The following is a 19,366-nucleotide window of genomic DNA, read 5'->3' as shown; positions in this document are numbered from 1 at the left end:
GCACCAAAAATCATAAAATACCTAGGAATAAACCTAACCAAAGATGTAAAAATCTGTATGATGAAAACTATAGAAAGCTTATGAAGGAAATTGAAGAGTACACAAAGGAATGGAAAAATATTCCATGCTCATGGGTTGGAAAAATAAATATAGATAAAATGTCAATACTACCCAAAGCAATCTACACATTCAATGCAATCCCAATCAAAATTACACCAGCATTCTTCTCAAGCTAGAAAAAACTATCCTAAAATTTGTATGGAACCACAAAAAAACCCTAATAGCCAAAGTAATACTGAAGAAGAAAACCAAAATGGGAGGCATCACAATCCAGGACTTTAGTCTCTACTACAAAGCTGTCATCATCAAGACAGTAGGGTATTGGCACAAAAACAGACACATAGGCCAATGGAATAGAACAGAGAATCCAGAATGGGACCCACAAATGTATGGCCAATTAATCTTTGACAAAGCAGGAAAGAATATCTAATGGAAAAAAAGACAGCCTCTATAACAGATGGTGCTGGGAGAACTGGACAGCAACATGCAAAAAATGAAACTAGACCACGTTCTTACACTGTATACAAAAAAAAAAAAAAACCCCTCCAAATGGATGAGGGATCTGAATGTGAGACAGGAAACCATCAAAACCCTCGAGGAGAAAGCAGGAAACAACCTCCTTGACCTCAACTGCAACAATTTCCTACTCAACACATTCCCAAAGGCAAGGGAATCAAGAGCAAAAATGAACTATTGGGACCTCATCAAGATAAAAAGCTTCTGCATGGTAAAAGAAACAATCAACAAAACTAGTCAACAACGGAACGGGAAATGATAGTTGCAAATGACTTATTGGATAAAGGGCTAGTATCCAAAATCTACAAGGAACTCACCAAACTCCACACCTAAAAAATGAATAATCCAGTGAATAAATGGGCAAAAGACATAAACAGATGTTTCTCTAAAAGGACATCCAGATGGCCAACAGACAGATGAAATGATGCTCAACGTCACTCATCATTAGGGAAATACAAATCAAAACCACACTGAGATACCACCTCACGCCAGTCAGAGTGGCTAAAATGAACAAATCAAGAGACTATAGATGCTGGCGAGGATGTGGAGAAATGGGCACCCTCCTACACTGTTGGTGGGAATGTAAACTGGTGCAGCCGCTCTGGAAAACAGTGTGGAGGGTCCTCAAAAAATTAACAATAGAACTCCCCTAGGACCCAGTAATAGCACTCCTGGGGATTTACCCAAGGGATACAGAAGTGCTGATGCATTGGGGCACATGTACCCCAATGTTCATAGCGGCACTTTCTACAATAGCCAAATCATGGAAAGAGCCTAAATGTCCATCACCTGATGAATGGATCAAGAAGATGTGGTATATATATATACAATGGAGTATTACATGGCAATGAGAAAGAATGAAATTTGGCCGTTTGTAGCAATGGGATGGAACTCGAGGGTGTTATGCTAAGTGAAATAAGTCAGGCAGAAAAAGACAGATACCAAATGTTTTCACTCATATGTGGAAAAGGAGAAACTTAACCAAGGACCATGGGGGAGGGGAAGGGGAACAACAAGGAGAGGGAGGGAAGCAAACTATAAGAGACTCTTAAACACCGAGAACAAACTGAGGGTTAATGGGGGTGGGAGAAAGGGATAAATGGAGTGATGGGTATGGAGGAGGGCACTTGTTGAGATGAGCACTGGGTGTTATATGGAAACCAACTTGACAATAAACAATAAAAAAAGAAAGAAATTAGATACAGAAAGAAAAATAAATAAATAATAGTCAATTTTCTGGGAAAACAGGATTTCCACATGGCTCAAGAACAATAATATAAAATAAAATAATGATTCATAATAGAAATAATTATTTTTCAATTTTCCAGATAGAATTTTTCTAAATTTCTGTGTTATGCTTAAAGTGTCTACCTGCTTCAAATAACTATTTTTATTAATATGTGTCAGAAACATTTTCTATTTGAAAGGATTTATTATTTAAACCCATCCCATTTTCTATTACTCTTCCCACCATCCAAATATATTTAGGATACAGACAAAATAGAGCAGAGTTTTGGTGAATTTCTTCCTTGTACTCAACTTTTTGTTTGATTTTGCTTGTTGACACACTATGAATAGCGTTTTTCACATACTGCAGTATGGAAATATTATATAAAATTAATGAACTTACGACAAAAATCTGAAATGCGCATTTCTTCCTGGATTGAGGTCACATTTACTCAACATTATAGTGAAGCAAAATAGGATGAATTAAAAGAACACATGGGTAGCTCAGTTGTGTAAGCCTCCATCTCGATTCAGCTCAGGTCATAACCTAATGGGTCATGAAATCAAGCTACACATCAGGCTCCGCACTGACAGTGTGGAGCCTGCTTGGGATTCTTTCTCTTTCCCTCTCTCTCTGCCCCTCCCCTGCTCATGGTCTCTTCCTCTCTCATCTCTCCCTCTCTCTCTCTCTCAAAATAAATAAACATTAAAAATATATTTAAAAAAGAAAGAGAAGAAACTCAGTCTAGAGTTATTGCCTTTCCCATAGTAGCTGGGAGAAAGATTAAGACAGCTTGAAACCAAATAAAACAATGCATGAAATATAAATCATGGGTTTTCATAAGTGAGAAACAAAGTCCTTTTTTTCTTAGGCATTATGGTAAGAGTCTTATTCACAATAATATTTGAGAAGTCAGAACAAAGCAGCATTTTTTTTTGCATGGTCTGGAAAAATTGGAAGTGTCTCATGAAAGAAATAATTAAGGAAAAAACTAAAATTGTTTGGGTAGAGTATTATAGTGGGACTAATATTTGACTGGTTTTGTGTCTAATACTCTCTATCCCAATATCAAAACTACTTATTAAATACCTCTTTGTTCATGGTGCTATGTGGGAATCATGCAAAGAACTTTACAAATCTTTGCCCTCTGGATGACTTTATAGTAAAAGAGACAGAAGAGTGAAAGCAGAATAGATGAGTGGATTTTCATGAAATATACAAACATTTAAAAATAAATTTACCATATTTGGTTTATTATGCCAAATATATTATGTGACTCTATAAAATCAGACATAGCAGGTCACAAGAGGGGTGCCTGGGTGGCTCAGTTGGTTAAGTGACCAACTTTTGGTTTCAGTTCAGGTCAAGATCTCACGGTCATGAGATTGAGCCATGCATCTGGCTCTGTGCTGAGAATGGAAACTGGTTGGGATTCCTTTTATCCCTCTCTCTCTGCCCATCTCCTACTTACAGTCTTCCCTCTCTCAAAATAATAAATTAATAAAATAGTAAAGTTAAAAAAACAATGGTCATGGAATATGCATTTGACATCTTCATTTACATTACATAAAAGTGTTATGTTTATTCCTTTATTATGTAGTTCTATAAAATACATCTTTATTTGTTAATATTTGAGCCCAGGATTTATTAGTTAATGAGTAGTCAAAAAATAAAATGCCAGTAAAAGTTTGTTTTACATGGTTTATTAAAATGGCTAATTTCATGACTGAAAAAACATGCCGAAAATAATTGTTTTATTAGGAAAGGAAGGACATTTGATGCTGGAGTCTATTATTAATTAATTTAATCAAGAGGCAGCTTAAAGGACAAAAAAGAGAAATAATACAATAAAATCAACCATTTGCTGAAACTGGTTGTTTTACTAGATACTAAATTCTATATATGTCAGGGTAAATGCCATTTAATTCTAACTCAAAATAATTCTAGGCACCTTGCAGTGTTTTGGCCAATCTTTTTATCACATGTAAAGTGAATTTTTCTGGAACTGTCTGAGCAAGTGTGTCACCTTGAAGCAGAACTAAGTTGATTGCCCAAAGGGAAGACAAGAAACACTTTGTAAACACTTGATTATAATGTAATGTCAAAGAACCCTTAATTTTTCATTTAAGTCTACACAAGTAAACTCTTGAAAACCGGTAAATCTGTACCCATAACAGAAGATGAAATGGACTCTTTGGATAGTCGATTGGAAGCTGACAGCTCTCAATGAAGAAATATCCACTGCAAGAAACACTTGAAAATCATGCTTGCCTTTTCTACAATAAATAGGTAGTGTGGCAGGTAACTTCTTTTCTTTAACATCAGAAGAGATTATGTCATAATATGGCCATATCTTTAAGTAAAATATAGACATGGTCAACTAAAAGTTATCTGCATTGTTTTTTATTTTAGAGAGAGAGAGCATGAGAGTGAACGAGCACATTGGGCATGTGAGCAGGGGAGAAGATCAGAGAGAGAATCCTAAGCAGGCTCCATACCCAGTGAAGAATCTGATGCAGTCCTGAGACCACAACCCTGGGATCACAACCTGAGCCAAAGCCAAGAGTCGATGCTCAACTGACTGAGCCACCCAGGTGCCCCAAGAAGTGTTTTTGCCAAAATAATTCATATTTTACTTTGAAGATATTTTCAAGAAAAAAGAAATTGAACTCATTAGAAGCAGAGTAAATTGGTAGTTGCATAGGGATAGAGGAAATACAGACATGTTGGTCAAAGGTACAACTTTTCAGTTATAAGATGAATAGCTTTTTAGAATCTATGTACAGCATGGTGACTATAGTTAATAATACTGTTTGTACATTTGAAATTTTCTGCAAGTAAATTAAGCTTTCTCACCACATACATACACAAACAAAACTAACTATTTGAGGTGATGGATGTATTAATTAACTTGGATTGTGGTAATTATTTTACAATACATATCAAATCATCACATCACACACTTTAAAAATGTTTTATTTCCCAATTATACCTCAATAAAACTAGGAAACAACAATTACTAAAAATACTTTAAAAAAATGTTTATTTACTTTTGAGAGAGAGACAGAGACAGAGATAGAGCACAGGCCAGAGAGGGGCAGAGAGAGAGAGAGAGAGATACAGAATCCAAAGCAGGCTCAAGGCTCTGAGCTGTCAGCACAAAGCCTAACACGGAGCTTGAACTCAGGAGCCATGATATCGTGACCTGCGCCTGAAGTCGGATGCTCAACCAACTGAACCACCCAGGTACCCTGAAATAGACTTTCAAGATAGTCCATACTAGAATACCAGAAAACATGTATATATGTGGTCTATGTTATGATGTTTCTCAGCATCTATTTAAAAACAATAAAGTCAAGAGGCACCTGGATGGCTCAGTTCATCAAGTATCTGACTCTGATGCAGGTCATGATCTCACACGCCATGGGTTTGAGCCTCGTGTAGGGCTCTGTGTTGATAGCTCAGGGCATGGAGCCTGCTTTAGATTCTGTGTCTCCTTTTCTCTCTTCCCTACCACCCTCATGTTCTGACTCTCTCTGCCTCTCTTTCAAAACTAAATAAATATTTAAAAGATTAAAAAACAATAATAAAGTCAGGGATTCCTGGGTGGCTCAGTCGGTTATGTATCAATTATTGACTGTGGCTCACGTTTCATGAAATCAAGTCTCATGTAGGGCTCTGTGCTGGCGAAGCCTGCTTGGGATTCTCTCCCTCCCTCTCTTTCTGCCCTTTCCCACCTTAAAATAAATAAATATACAGTAAAAACCATTTAAAATAATAATCATACTGGGAAGACTGAATTCACTAGAAACTAGAAAAATAAACAACTTCTTAAGGTTTTTTTTTTTTTCCTAGCTACTGGACAATATCTCTCTTTCTTGGAGACTGAAAATTGAAGCCTAAGGAAAGTTTCTCTATATGCTTCCTATCTAGCAAGTTCACAGTCTCCATCATGGTAGTAGGGGTTAGGGTGTGGGGCGAGGGGAGCAAGTTTAAGTGTTCAATATGAAAAGCTTCTCAGAAACTATGCTACTTCTTATTTATGTGTCAGTCCAGATTCCTTCAGCCCCTTGGGGTTAGTCATTGGCTCACATCACAGCCCTTTGGCTTTTGCTGCTATTGCCTCATTTCCCAATACCTCTGGTTATCTCAGATTCATTTCAGGAGTCAGGCTTTTGTCAGGGCTGGGCTTTAGCATGGCATCTATCAGGGTCCTCATGGTAATGGGAGTCACCACTGCTCTGACAGCCTGAGTTCCTTGATGACAGTTCACAGGACCTCTGGCCTCCCCAGCATCCACCTTTAGTGTCCTGGTAACACAGTCCAACTCTGTGAGATATAACACCTCAGTGGAAAAAGCTAAGATCAGTGAGAGGCATAAAATAGAAAAAAGGACAAAAAAATGTCTTGCCTTCCCTCTCTGCTCATGAACTGTTGTGAGGCATAGTGGTTCTAACATGTTCTCTCTGGACACATCTTTGTGCAATACAATGGGTCAAGTTTTCCTGTGAAGCTCTGGGAGGAAAGATAATGCAGTCTCCTTACATGTTTTCCTTCACCTGTGCTGCTCTGGAATTGTACATCTAATAAAGTATTAGCATGTACGTGTTGCCTCAGCCTCTTTTTTTCTAGACTTTCTAGGCTAAGATAGTAAGTAAAACCTAAATGTTGGTTCAACACTTATTTTTAAAGAATTTAGAAGAATTCAGTTCAACGAAGAAACATTCCCTTCTATATCTCAGACACTGGAAGGCTACAAACATGAAATTAAGGCAGATTTCTTATGAGAATCTTAGTCTGGCAAAGAGGAGACATATAGACATTAGAGCAAGAATTACCAACAGAGTGACATTCAAAGTATTTAACAACCAGTATGGCAAGAGCACTACCAATTGTGACAGAAATACCCTTTTGGTTGTTGGCTTCCTGGAGATGCTAGGAGAGGTAGGTGATGAGAGTATACTCAGAAGGCTAACGTCTGTGTTTTTACCAACTGGTGGAGAAGTACTCTTCTATTTTAAAAGCTGGTATGGTAGTTCCTGTGAGTAACATAAGCTCTGGACACCAAACACTGTAAGTCCCAAAGAAGTATGAACAAAGGGATTTCTAAGTGACTGATAATTTCATTGGCAGGGCACAAAGCAGAATATTTTGTTGTACTTCCTATTCACATTTGATGTTTTCATGAAGTACAGTCTGCTAGCAAATAAAGTGCATTTCCTTTAAAAAATTAAAGTAACACTATTAATATAAAGTTGTGTGGCTACAGGCATATACTAGATATGGACTGACATTGAGAAAATATTCAGGGAGAAATGTGGTATTTAATAACGTAAGCAATGGACATGTTATTCCTTAAGGGTCTAGCTTATTCTTGGTGCAATTTTAAATCACAGAGTTGGTACTTAAGTTCAGTTTATAAAAGTGTATCAAAAGTAGATTTTTAGACAAAGAGAAGCTTTGGATTACCGAAAAGCTCAGAAAACATTTGCACTGTATGTACTCGCCTTTAGGATATTTGAAGGATGGTTTTCTACCTGTTCTTCCTGAAATGCATCCAAATGTACAGGGGAAAAATATCCACATTTCACACACACACACACACGCGCGCGCACACACTAAGGTCTACACTTCAACCACAAAGATATGAAGTACCTTTTATACGCAATAAAACTTATGAATCTCTGCAAATTTTGACTTTGTGGCTATATCATAGCTCCATAATTCACCTTCTTCTGTAATTCTAGTCACTGCAAAACAATCCATATCGTGGAGCAAGCTCAATTTTATTTGTTTAACAATACACATGTTGAATTTGATTTTGAATGCTTGCACATCAGTGATACTCTTTGAAATGTTTTCTTCAGTTACTCCTTAGTTAAATATATTCAGGTAGCTTTGTGGTTCAATGGGAGGGCCACAATTCTGAGTTTCTTAGAATTCTTTAACGCCAAAGCCACTGATGGAAAAAAGCAACTCAGCAACAAATATACTAAATCTCAAAAAACGGTCACAACTTCTTCCAAATTAACCTTAAATTGGTGATGATTCAAATTACAATATGAAAGAAAATTCAGTCCTTTACTTACATTTCCCATCAACACATGCAATGAGAACTACCCACAAATTCCATAGCACCACCATTGCTGTTCAATGACAGAATGGAAATTGGGCTCATGAGCCTCACCTTTGCCTTGAATAAAATGTTGAAATCTTTATTTGTCCTCTTTTATTGCAGGTACTAATGTGTGGAAACTGAACTCAGTTTTTCCATGTTTAAACCAAACTATAAAATCTTTAGTGAAGTGAGCTACTTAGGATTTTGTTAACTGTTAAGACTTAAGCAGACAATACCACAGAGTCAGGCTAATTCTACTTGTGTGGAGAATAGTCCTTGGGATACAGAAGAATGATAACCTGATTCTGACCAGGGGTGCTAAGAAGGGGCAATTTTGCATACCTTTGAAGGTTGATTAATAAACTGATATTTGGAAAGAGGAAGAGAGTAGATTTCAGGCAAAGAGAAGGACAGAATGAGAGAACACAGAACTATAAAGATACATGTGTAGGGAAGATCACGTAAAATAATTAGAATTGGAATTTTAAAAAAATGTAAGAGGTTATTAGACAAAATCTCATTTTAAAGATGAAGGAATGTCCAGAAACGTAACAAACTCTAGACACCAAAAATTGACACGTTGAGTATCAAATTTAAAAATGTCTTCCTAACTCCTTTTCCCAAATTGAAACTCAAGAGCCAACTGCAAGTATGTTTACCTCAATGTCCTTTAGGAATAGAAGATTTACTATGTCTAAAATGGAACTTGTCTTCTCTCCAAAAATTGTTTTGTCACCTAAAACTTCTCTTTTGCTAAGATGCGGATGTTATCTGTGCTTGCTGTCCTCACCAAACCTAGTCAGCCACTAGGTTACAAAGATGGACTTTTGAATGTGTCTTCATTCAGAATCTCCAACTCTCATTTGGATTATGGCTTCCTATTTATTCTCCCTATTCAGCTTGGAGTGTGAGATACCGCAGAACCTTGTATAAAACTTCTCAGCTAACAGTTTGAAGAATCCCTGTGAAATAGGCTTGATATTAGGGCCAAAGTTGTAGATTTTGTAGCTATTGGTATAGAAGTTATATTAAAAATCATAGAAATACATGACATTGATGCCCCAAAAGGAAGATTAAAAAGAACAGGTGAGGATAAAGATGCCAAGTAATAGCTTTTGCTTTGTTACACTCTACTGCTGATTATTTTCTACAATCTATAATATTTTTTCAGCAATTCACTAGTTAAGTCAGAATATAAACTAGTTAGACTTTCCAAATAATTAAAAGAAGAAATATTGGTAGTGGAGAGGACTCTGTAGAGCAAAACGCTAAGCTAATAATGCTTGATGATGAATTTATCAGCTACAATAAGTAACTATGGATTCCATCATAAATTTAATTGTGGTAAATCATTCTTTAATTAGTACCAATTCTTTGAAGATCTAGGAAGCAAAAAGTAGCCCAAAAGTATATTTTAAGAACTCCACGTATTTCTGCATCATAGCTATTTTCCATGCTTAACTATATGAAGACTGTATTAAGAACTGTACTATATGAATGATAATGGCAGCCTTATATTATAAGCTCCTTTTATCTGTCATTACTTGTGATCTCAAGATCAGTTGTTTTTATTGCTACAGAAATGTTCTTGATTAAATGTCTAAGTGACAGAGGCATCCATGATTTAATCTCAATATGTTCACCATTTATCTTGTTCTTCATACATGTCCAGGATTTAATCCCCTTCTCTTTCTTCAAAAATGGTTCTCAATCCTCATCAGAATCCACTGCAGAATTTTTAAAAATTACCATCACCTCAGTCCCATTCCAGACACTTTTATTCAATTAGTGTGTATCTGAATGTGGGCACTGGTATTTTTTTTTTCTAATGGACAGAGCTGAGAATCACTGATGCACATTCTCTTCCACTGTCTGAAAAATAGCATCTATATACTCTCAGACTATATCTCCACTCCAGCCTCTTACTTTCCTTATCTGTAGTTAATATATCTAAATAGCCATTCAATATCTCAATCTACCATGTCCCCAAACAAATACTTGACTCACAAGTGTGTTCCTCCCCCATGAACTATTCACCTTCTTAGACAGTAGATATCTAAAAAATATGGTTTTACTTACATTGCTACTACCCTTCATTTCCCTGCTTGTATTCTTGGTCTTCTACAGCATAATCTTCACAGAGAAGAGTTAACTTTTGAAAATGTAAATCATGCACTATCTTCTTAAAGCCCTCCAATGATTTGGTTGTGCTTAGAATGAAGCCAAATCTCTTCCCATGGGCTTCATATATGTACATAAAAGGATGCATGCATGTGTGTGCGTGCATATACGCGCAGGCATGCAAGTGAGGATGAATATGTACTTTCGGATGCGGATTTGTAGGAAGTTTTTCAAGCTACATGGAAAGGTTCTCTGGATGTTTCTCACTTTTCTATTCCAGCCACTTTGTCAAGGAACAAAGCGCTCTGCTCCATTTGCTTGCTCTCTTTCTCCTTGACCTCATTAGGCAAGCACTTGTAGGAGTTCTGCTAAATTCCCTGCAGTCACATACACTTTGGCAGATACTTTCCAAATCCAAGTTTGATTCTTTATTCTTGTAAGCATTAAAGAAAGAGAGGATGTACACAGCAGAGTGGGAGGTATTGGTTAAAAAAAAAAAGGAGGGTATTTGCTCACCCATATGAATCTGTATTTGCTATGGTTTTGAACTGTGCTCATAGAATGAGTAGAGTGAAACTGTGCCCTGCTAGTTAACCAAGAAGGTATTGCTTCTGGGTTGCCTAGATTTTAAGGATTTGGAAGTCTCTTGGGGGGTTTTAAGGTATCATCCTATGCTGCCAAAGCTTTTCTAACTCAGGATCTGGGATGCCTTCAGCCCCCTTTTTGGATTCAATCCCGTACTGTCCTGTTGTTCTTCTGGAATTTCGGCAGTACTACTGAGGGCATGATCTTGAATATAGGAATATGAGTATTTATGAGTCCTTTTCTCTCTTGGGCACTGAGGAAAACCACAGAAGGTTCTCCACAAACAAATACAACTGAGGGACTGCTTTCCTAACACACACAATAAACTCTCCTCAGTAGTCTGTGGTTCATGTAGAATTAAAAAACAAATTATAGGTACCATTATTTGTAACCCATCTAAGTCAGCCTTTTGTACCAGTGATTGCAGGCTAAATAGATAAATTTATCCTGGGTGCTACCTGGATGTCCCTTTCCTACCCATGGAATGTTCAGGACTGGACCTGGATGGAAATGTCGGAGCCTTCATTTGTGTGGCACTCTGTAACATGGAGACATCCAAAATAGCTGTCCTCTGAGAAATTACAAGTAACACAGGACAGTCTGCTCCCACAGTAAAACAGTATTAAGCATCCAATTACCAAGGAAGAATTTCAGAAGGGAAACTCATTTTTCTTTCATGTGACCTCAATAAGAGCTATTATGAAAAAAAAGCTTTCTTAAAATTGAGCATGTAGTATTAGAGTCCTGGAGACTGTCTGTGGGTCAGATACCATTTCTGTGGTTTCTCTATCAGGAGGAGGTATGCAGGGTCTTGGGGCTCAGACTTAGACAATTGACACAAGGAGATGGGATCCTTAACTGTGGGCATGGTTAGGACACTAGCATAGTGGTGTCAAGTGGCACAACTGTACCCAGCTAAATTTATATAGCATTTATATAAATATAGCTTTCATGGAGGAGTTATTTGTAATTATAGCCTTTGTGGGATACAATTTAATCAATTTAACATTATATACTAAGAAGGAGGTTGGTGCCCATGCTGCATTATTTAAAATGAAAAACATTGGGGCACCTGAGTGGCTCAGTCTGTTAAGCGTTTGTCTCTTGACTTCAGCTCAGACCATGATCTCATGGTTCATGAGATTGAGCCCAGGGTTGGGCTCTGCGTTGACAATGTGGAGCCTGCTTGGGATTCTCTCTCTTTCTCTCGTTCTCTCTCTCTGTCCCTCCCTTATTCATGCTGTCTCATCTCCCTCTCAAAATAAACAATTAAAAAAATAAAAATAAAGAGAAAAAATAATCAAGTTTCAGCTAATACATAAGATAGCAATCCCTATATTTACAAGCAGAGTGTGCACACGCATGTCTGCATGTGTAGGTAACACACATACACACGTGTTACCTACACATGCAAATATCTAAAAAGTTTCATATTAAACTGTTAACTATAGTTAGCAGACTATGGAAGGGGATGGAGTAACTGAAAGAAAACTTCATGTTTTACTTTATATGCTACGTATTGTTTGAATCTTACAAGAAGCATAGGCAATTTTAATAATTCAAAAATCTGTTAGATAATAGAGTTGGAGGAGTGTGCATGTGTGTGTATATGGTGTTTAAAATAAAAAGTTGAACATAAAGGGCAGTATATATAGTATGGGGAATATTTGGAAATCCAGGTTGTCTTTATGTTCCAATTCATGGCGCTTGATATAATGAATGAGCAAGGCATTTATAAGTTTCCCATGGTGGATAATGAAAAATTTGCATTATTAAACAATTTAAGTATTGTTAAATATTATAATACTGAATATTTAGCAGTATATATAAATATGTATACTATAAATACTTGTACCAATTAATATATAGATACCATATATGTTTATTATATATATATACACACACACACTATATATACATTGAGTTAAAACATGAAAATTGACAGTGATCAGTAAATTAGCAACTAGATTGAAAATACTTTTATTTTTAAAAATTATTTAATAAAATAAAAAATTTCAGAAAATAAATTTAAGATTTTTACCTTTATGGGTGGGGTAATGGGTTAAATAGGTGATGGGATTTAGGGAGTACACTTGTGAGGAGTACTAGGTGATGTATGAAAGAGCTGAATCACTATACAGTACACCTGAAAGTAATATTACAATGGAAACGAACTGGGATTTCAATAAAAAACCTAAGACAAAAATTGAACCATGGGTGCCTGGGTGGCTCGGTTGGTTAAGCATCTGACTCTGGACCTTCGCTCAGGTCATGATCTCACAGTTCGTGGGATCAAGTTCCACGTTGGGCTCTGCACTGACAGTGTGGAGCCTTCTTGGGATTCTCTCTCTCTCTCTTTCTCTCTCTCTCTCGCTACCACTTATCTGCTTGTGTACTCTCTGGCAAAATAAATAAATAAACATAGAAAATGGAACCAAACTGCAAAAACAAAATAAATAAAATAAAAATTTCACCTTTAAAATAATTTTGCTTTTAAATATTGATGTTAAATATTTACCTTTTAATTATAAGAGAACTAAATATTTAGAAAAATAATTCCTAATAACTAATATGAACATAATTTAAATTTTTATATATTACATTTACATTAACGGACACTGTTATAATGTATTTGCATATTTTCTATGTTTTGAATACCATTACATTTTACTCTTTCAATCCTTTAGATTACTATTTTGGCAGGAATCTAAATTACTTTAAAAATATTGATTATACAACGTAATTACTGTTTTGTTGAAATAAAAGTATGGGAATAACTTTTCTTGAACAAATATAAAATAATATATGAATCGGGAAGTTTTATTGCATTATTCCATCATTGTTGGTCCATTAGTGAAGCACACATAGACATGAACAGCAGTGATTAACTTAATATGTCTGTGAATTTCTGTCCATTTGTAGTTATATAAAAAAACATTGCTTTATACTTTATAAAACAATTTTGTTATTAAGTTATATTTTTCAATGTAGGAGAATAAAACATATTTATTTAAAATGCATTACCTTGACTTTAAACTGTTAGGCATTCAACATACATTCCGAGTTTCCACTTCAACCCCTGTCACATGTCCTGCCCTACCCATGTGAGTGCACCACCATTATTCCACACTGACAGAATCACTCAAAGAAGAAGGGAGTATGTTTATTGCAGAATAAATTAGAAATAAACAGAGATTAAAAAGTGGCTTGAGAGCCCATGTACCCCAATGTTCATAGCGGTACTTTCTACAATAGCCAAATCTTGGGAAGAGCCTAAATGTCCATCAACTGATGAATGGATCAAGAAGATGTGGTGTGTATATATACAATGGAGTACTACATGGCAATGAGAAAGAATGAAATCTGGCCATTTGTGGCAAAGTGGATGGACATCGAGGGTGTCATGCTAAGCGAAATAAGTCAGGCAGAGAAGGACAGATACCATATGTTTGCACTCATAGGTCTAACAGGAGAAACCTAACAGAGGACCATGGGGAGGGGAAGAGGGAAGAGAGTTGGGGAGAGAGAAGGATGCAAATTTTGAGAGACTATTGAATACTGAAAAAGAACTGAGGAGGGCACTTGTAGAAAAGAGCACTGGCTGTTTTATGGAAACCAATTTGACAATAAACTGTTTTTTAAAAAAAACTGGCTTGAAGATGCTGATGCGCCAACATTGTCTCACAGGCAACAGCATGGAACAGACACAGGAGAGCTGGAAATCACCACAGCTTCACACTTCATGATCTCATCACATCCAAGTGCACATTTTACTCACAGAATGTTTCCAATTTACTCTGTGAAGTGTGAGAAATAAAACCACCCAACAAATGTACACTTAGCATCCACTCTGTGCCCTTTGCTAAGCACCAGGGGAGAATAAAGATGATATGCTTTCTGCCCTCCAGGGGTCTCATCTACAAAATAACTGAATATGAGAAAGGGGGTAGAGAAGTAATAAACTAAACAGAATCATTGGTTGGGAGCAATTAGGAGAAAGGGTAAGAAATGTATCAAATATAGGAAGTACTATCCAGGAATATATAGAAAAGATTTAAGAACAGAAACATATCTATGAACTTTACTTGGGAACATAACACCAATAATAGTCAAATGCACGTGGCTGGGCATTATTTATTAAATCTGACAGCAGCTGGAACTCTATCTCTTATACACAAGGAAACATGGTAGTCTAATGTTTCCTGACTGTCATCCCCTCAAGGGAGTGTCACGAAAATGAAATATCTTGATTATGAGTCTACCCCAGTGAAAATATCTATAAATAAAAACTTCTTTGTCACTTCATGAAGAAAGCTACATAAATAGTGAATTGTGGGTACTGTCTGCAGTATCAGATGCTATTTACTGATTTATTTTTGCTTTCTACAGGGCAGGAGACTTACTTCTCATTTTAATTTGCAGAAATGCAGTACTTTACAGAGCAAGATGAAAGAGGAAATTTCTGGATATCTGGTTTTGAAGCTGCTTTTAAAAGAGTCCACAATTATGGAAAGCATTTATCATTGAAATCAACAGAAGAGTGCGTTTCCGGGACTTGGTGGAAATAATTAAACCAGTGAATTCACTTAACCTCTTTTAGCCAAAGCAAAGATGACACAATAATGCTAGCCTACACTACTGAGAGCTATCATAAAGTCCCCAGACAGCCTGAAAGCTCACAAGTCCCAGGGTAGATGGAATCTTAGAAGCTATTTAATCTAAGCTCTTGACTTCAGGCAGAAACCTGCTGTTTCAGTCAGCTAAGCAGTTGCAATATCATTAAAGAGATTATGAATGTATAAACAAATCTCCCTCTTTTAGGTTTCATCATTTTATAAAAGTTGTCTAAATTGTTGTCTTATTTTGCCTTCTGTCTCTTGGGACTCCTCACATAGCCCATGGAAGAACACGGGTAACTGACATTTTTTTTTACAGGTTTTTTCCCTCTCTCTTATTGCTATGATATTAGATGTCCAATGTTGCTAACAAATTAAAATATTAAAAAATAAATTTCATAAATACAGTTTTGCAGTCCAGAGAAGATGAAAGATACATGATTCAGCACCTGGAAGCCACCTGTGTTCCCGAGCCCACAGTACTTTTATCTCACACTGTCACTTACTTCTGGTTGTCCCAGATACCCAAGCTGCTCCCTTTGCTATCACTTTCTCTTGCCTACAAAGCTCCTCATCACTGGAAACAAACAATATTACCTAATGATTAAAAAGTAACTTTAATAAAGGAGGCACAGTCAACTGCACATTATTCAAACAAACTAAGGTGTCCAGTCAGAGACGGTGGCATCTCTGGTTTGAATTTAGGGTTTAAAATGTTTTTAAATAAGTTTATTATTTTTTAGTTTATTTTTGAGAGAGAGACAGAGCATGAATAGGAGAGGGCAGGAGAGAGAGAGAGAGAGAGAGAGAGAGAGAGAGAGAGAGAGAGAGAGAGAGAATTTGAAGCAAGCTCCAGGCTCTGAGCTGCCAGCACAAAGCTCAGAATGGGGCTCGAACCCACAAACTGAGATCAAGACCTGAACTGAAGTTGGAGGCTTAACTGACTGATCCACCCAGGCAACTCTGAATTTAGTTATGTTACATCCATGAGATTCCACCACCGACACCGAGAACTTGGCCACCTTTCTACCTGCTCTGTTGATGTAACAAGAAAATTCAAGGCCTGGTGGGTCACATCTACTGCTTTTCTCCAAATAATCCATTTCTCTACTTTTCAGGATGTACCACAGCATTATATATTTTATCTAATCACCTCTGGAATGCATTTTGGTGCTTATACTGGAATATGGATAGGTCTGACCTTTTATGAATTCAGGGTATTTTAAATTTAATAAAAGTCAACAGCAAAACATATTCAAGATGCTTTGGAAAGATATGTACATGGAAATGGGTGCTTGCCATATCACAGAGAAGATGAGCAAAGGTAGGAAAGTCAATAAAGCACTGAACTCTGTATTTTTAAATATTAAGCCTTGTTTTTGAGCTGAGATTGAAAAAGGGAAGCAGATGTGAATATCCTTTTCCTTCAATCTTCTATTCAGTATGAATGATGATATTATATCCCATTCTACTTATAAATATATTCCATTTAGTTGATTTATTATTGATCCTTATTTAAAAATGGATAATGACATAGAGAGGTATTTTTCCATTTTACATATGAAGATAGAAAAGCTCATAATCACCCAGTCATTAAGGGTTCTTAACCATATTCTTTATTGTCTCTCAACTTGCTTGGAAGTTTCCAGTAAGCAATCCAACTCTTAATTAAGGTGTCTTAGAATATGCTATGTTCAGGTACTGAACAAAGTATGGGTATTGTACTCTGTGGTAACAGAATCCTAAGGGGCAATACTAGAGATTTCAGAGCATATTTACAGTTGGGATATTTTCCCCCTGAGGCTTATAGCTAGAATTGCTAAATAAAACACAAGATGCTTAGCTAAATTTAAATTTCAGATAAACAACAAATGTTTTTTAGTATAAACATGCCCTAAATTTTGCATGGGGCATATTTGCACTAAAATATTATTTATTTCTTATATTAATATTTAACTAGGGTCCTGTATTTTAACTTGCTAAACCTAGCAACCATATTTATAATATGTTGCTGAATATTCACTGTTCATAAATATTCATAAATATTCTATACCATCATTGCACTCTCTGCCTGCCCCAATCTCCATCAAATCCAGGGACATTCAATAAATCTATCACAAAATAACACATTGATGTTCATAGATCTTTTGTTTGGTGGGTGCAAGTATAAACATGTCTTTGAATCACATATAGTTTGATCACTGACCATTTCCTCTAGAATTATTATAGTGGGATAAGAAAATAGCCCCTTACTCATTCAATGATGGATAAATCCTTGATTTACTAGGTCTTACAAATAGTGTCTGAAAACTGGTTTTTGTATAAGGAAACTGAGGGCTGATTATCAGATGTGCCCAAGTCACTTAGTGGAACAGCTCAGGGAACTGTAATTTTGTAGAACGGTCCAGCTTACGTGGTCTCTGGGAAGGCCCCCCCAGGGATATGAATTTGGGGACCAAATGACTGCTTAATATATTTCCAGAAAGAAAGGAGAAGGGGGGTTTATATTAAGTAAACTTAATGATTATAAAATAAATGTATCTCAAATGTCACATGAATATGGGCTGCCCCCCTTTCTATCTTAAAATGTACTGTATTTTATGAGCATATTTTCTGAATATTTTAAATAAATAAATTTTAAAAAAGTAGTGTCCCTAGCTTCTCTTTTCTCTGAGAAGTCATGGAGACAAATGTAATAAAATAGCACTAGTAGTGGCACCTTTACCCCATTCCTCCAGTATCTCGTGTTTATTGATAGTCCCCAGTTCTAAGATCTCTTGGTACCTGGGAAGGTCACAGGTGTCGGGGTCACTAGGGCTTTGAAACATTATCATCATAGAGACTGATTTCAAAGTACCCTGAACACATTTAATGAGATCTCTTTTATCTTTAATTTAAGCTGCAACCTTTAAACTTGCTTCTCAAACTTACATACATGGTTATAATCCAGACACTAGCCCAAGCCAGAAAACAGACATGACATACATTTTAGAAAGTGACTGCCACTTTAAAACATTCTCCAGGAATGTGAGTTTCTTTCCTATGCAGCTAGTGACATTTGGGGATAAATCTGGAAAAATACTTACTCCATTTAAATCCGTTGGGGACACAAAGTAGAATAAGCACATGAGGCAGTGCATAGAGCTTAGGAAGAAAAAAATATATATTTACATAGATGTAAATATAAAGAAAACTAAGCTTTACTAAACTTTAATATGCAATTACTGGCACAAGCATCCTCACGCAGTCACATACATTCTGCAAGATCTTTGAGGGAAAATGTATGTCCCTCATGAGGAGGAATGGACAGTGGTTACCTTGCTCATTTATTTTCAGCATATTTCAACCTCCCTTGGTTTAGACATACCCTGTTCAATGGATTTTATTAGGATTACTCTAGTTTAGTAAATTTATCTTCATTTATTGGACGTGTGGCTTATAGATACCTTATATAAGAAACTATACATTAAAGATAACAAAGTAAAACAAAAGTAAAAGACAAAAATCATAAACTCTTCAGTGTCACATTACAGATGCAAAATACTGATGATTTAAGTAGATCCTAAATGGAGTCACAAATAACAATAAAATTAGTAAGATTACTATTTGAAACATGCTTCATGTCCTCTATCATCAGTGGTACATGCTATCTCTGTGATTTGGACTTTGCAATATTAGCTAATTATGGTATAACAACATCATAAAAGCTAAAAATATAATACATTTTAAAATACATATTTTTGCAGTTTTAATTTTTTTTAATTTCTATTTTTATGTGTGTCTTATAGTCTTATACAATATAATGATCCAGGGTATAGCTTATTGTATGTAGCTTATTAATAAATATAGCAAATAAAATATATTAAGGAATGTGTGGTAAGATTTTTAAATAATACAGTGTTCCCATAAAATTTTTTTGGAAAGACCCCAGATTTAAATTATTATGACGCAGCTTGTAAGGAAAATATATGCAAGGGAGGCATTACCAACAATCCTCAAAACTTTGTGATTGAGTTTAATATGGTGAACATAGAAGAGGATGAATCTGGAGATTCTTTTGTTCATATAAGGAAAAAATGCAGAAAATGCAAATATAATTGAAGTATTAAAGACCTTTTGTGA

General features: G+C 36.0%; 1 protein-coding gene across 1 annotated transcript in view; it reads right to left on the bottom strand.

The window, feature by feature from the left end:
* LOC115291690 (E3 ubiquitin-protein ligase MARCH1) overlaps positions 1 to 18,348 on the bottom strand; it is a 336,178-nt gene extending 317,830 nt beyond the window's left edge. Inside the window, exon 1 of the mRNA XM_029939232.1 lies at positions 18,331 to 18,348. The gene's annotated coding sequence lies outside the window, so the exon portion shown is untranslated. The remainder of the gene's footprint in view (positions 1 to 18,330) is intronic.
* Between the last annotated feature and the right edge of the window lie 1,018 nt (positions 18,349 to 19,366).

This window comes from Suricata suricatta, chromosome 1 (assembly GCF_006229205.1).
Source record: "Suricata suricatta isolate VVHF042 chromosome 1, meerkat_22Aug2017_6uvM2_HiC, whole genome shotgun sequence".
NCBI classification, from domain to species: Eukaryota; Metazoa; Chordata; class Mammalia; order Carnivora; family Herpestidae; genus Suricata; species Suricata suricatta.
Note: the sequence above shows the minus strand (reverse complement) of the source record. Positions and strands in the feature narration are given on the sequence as shown.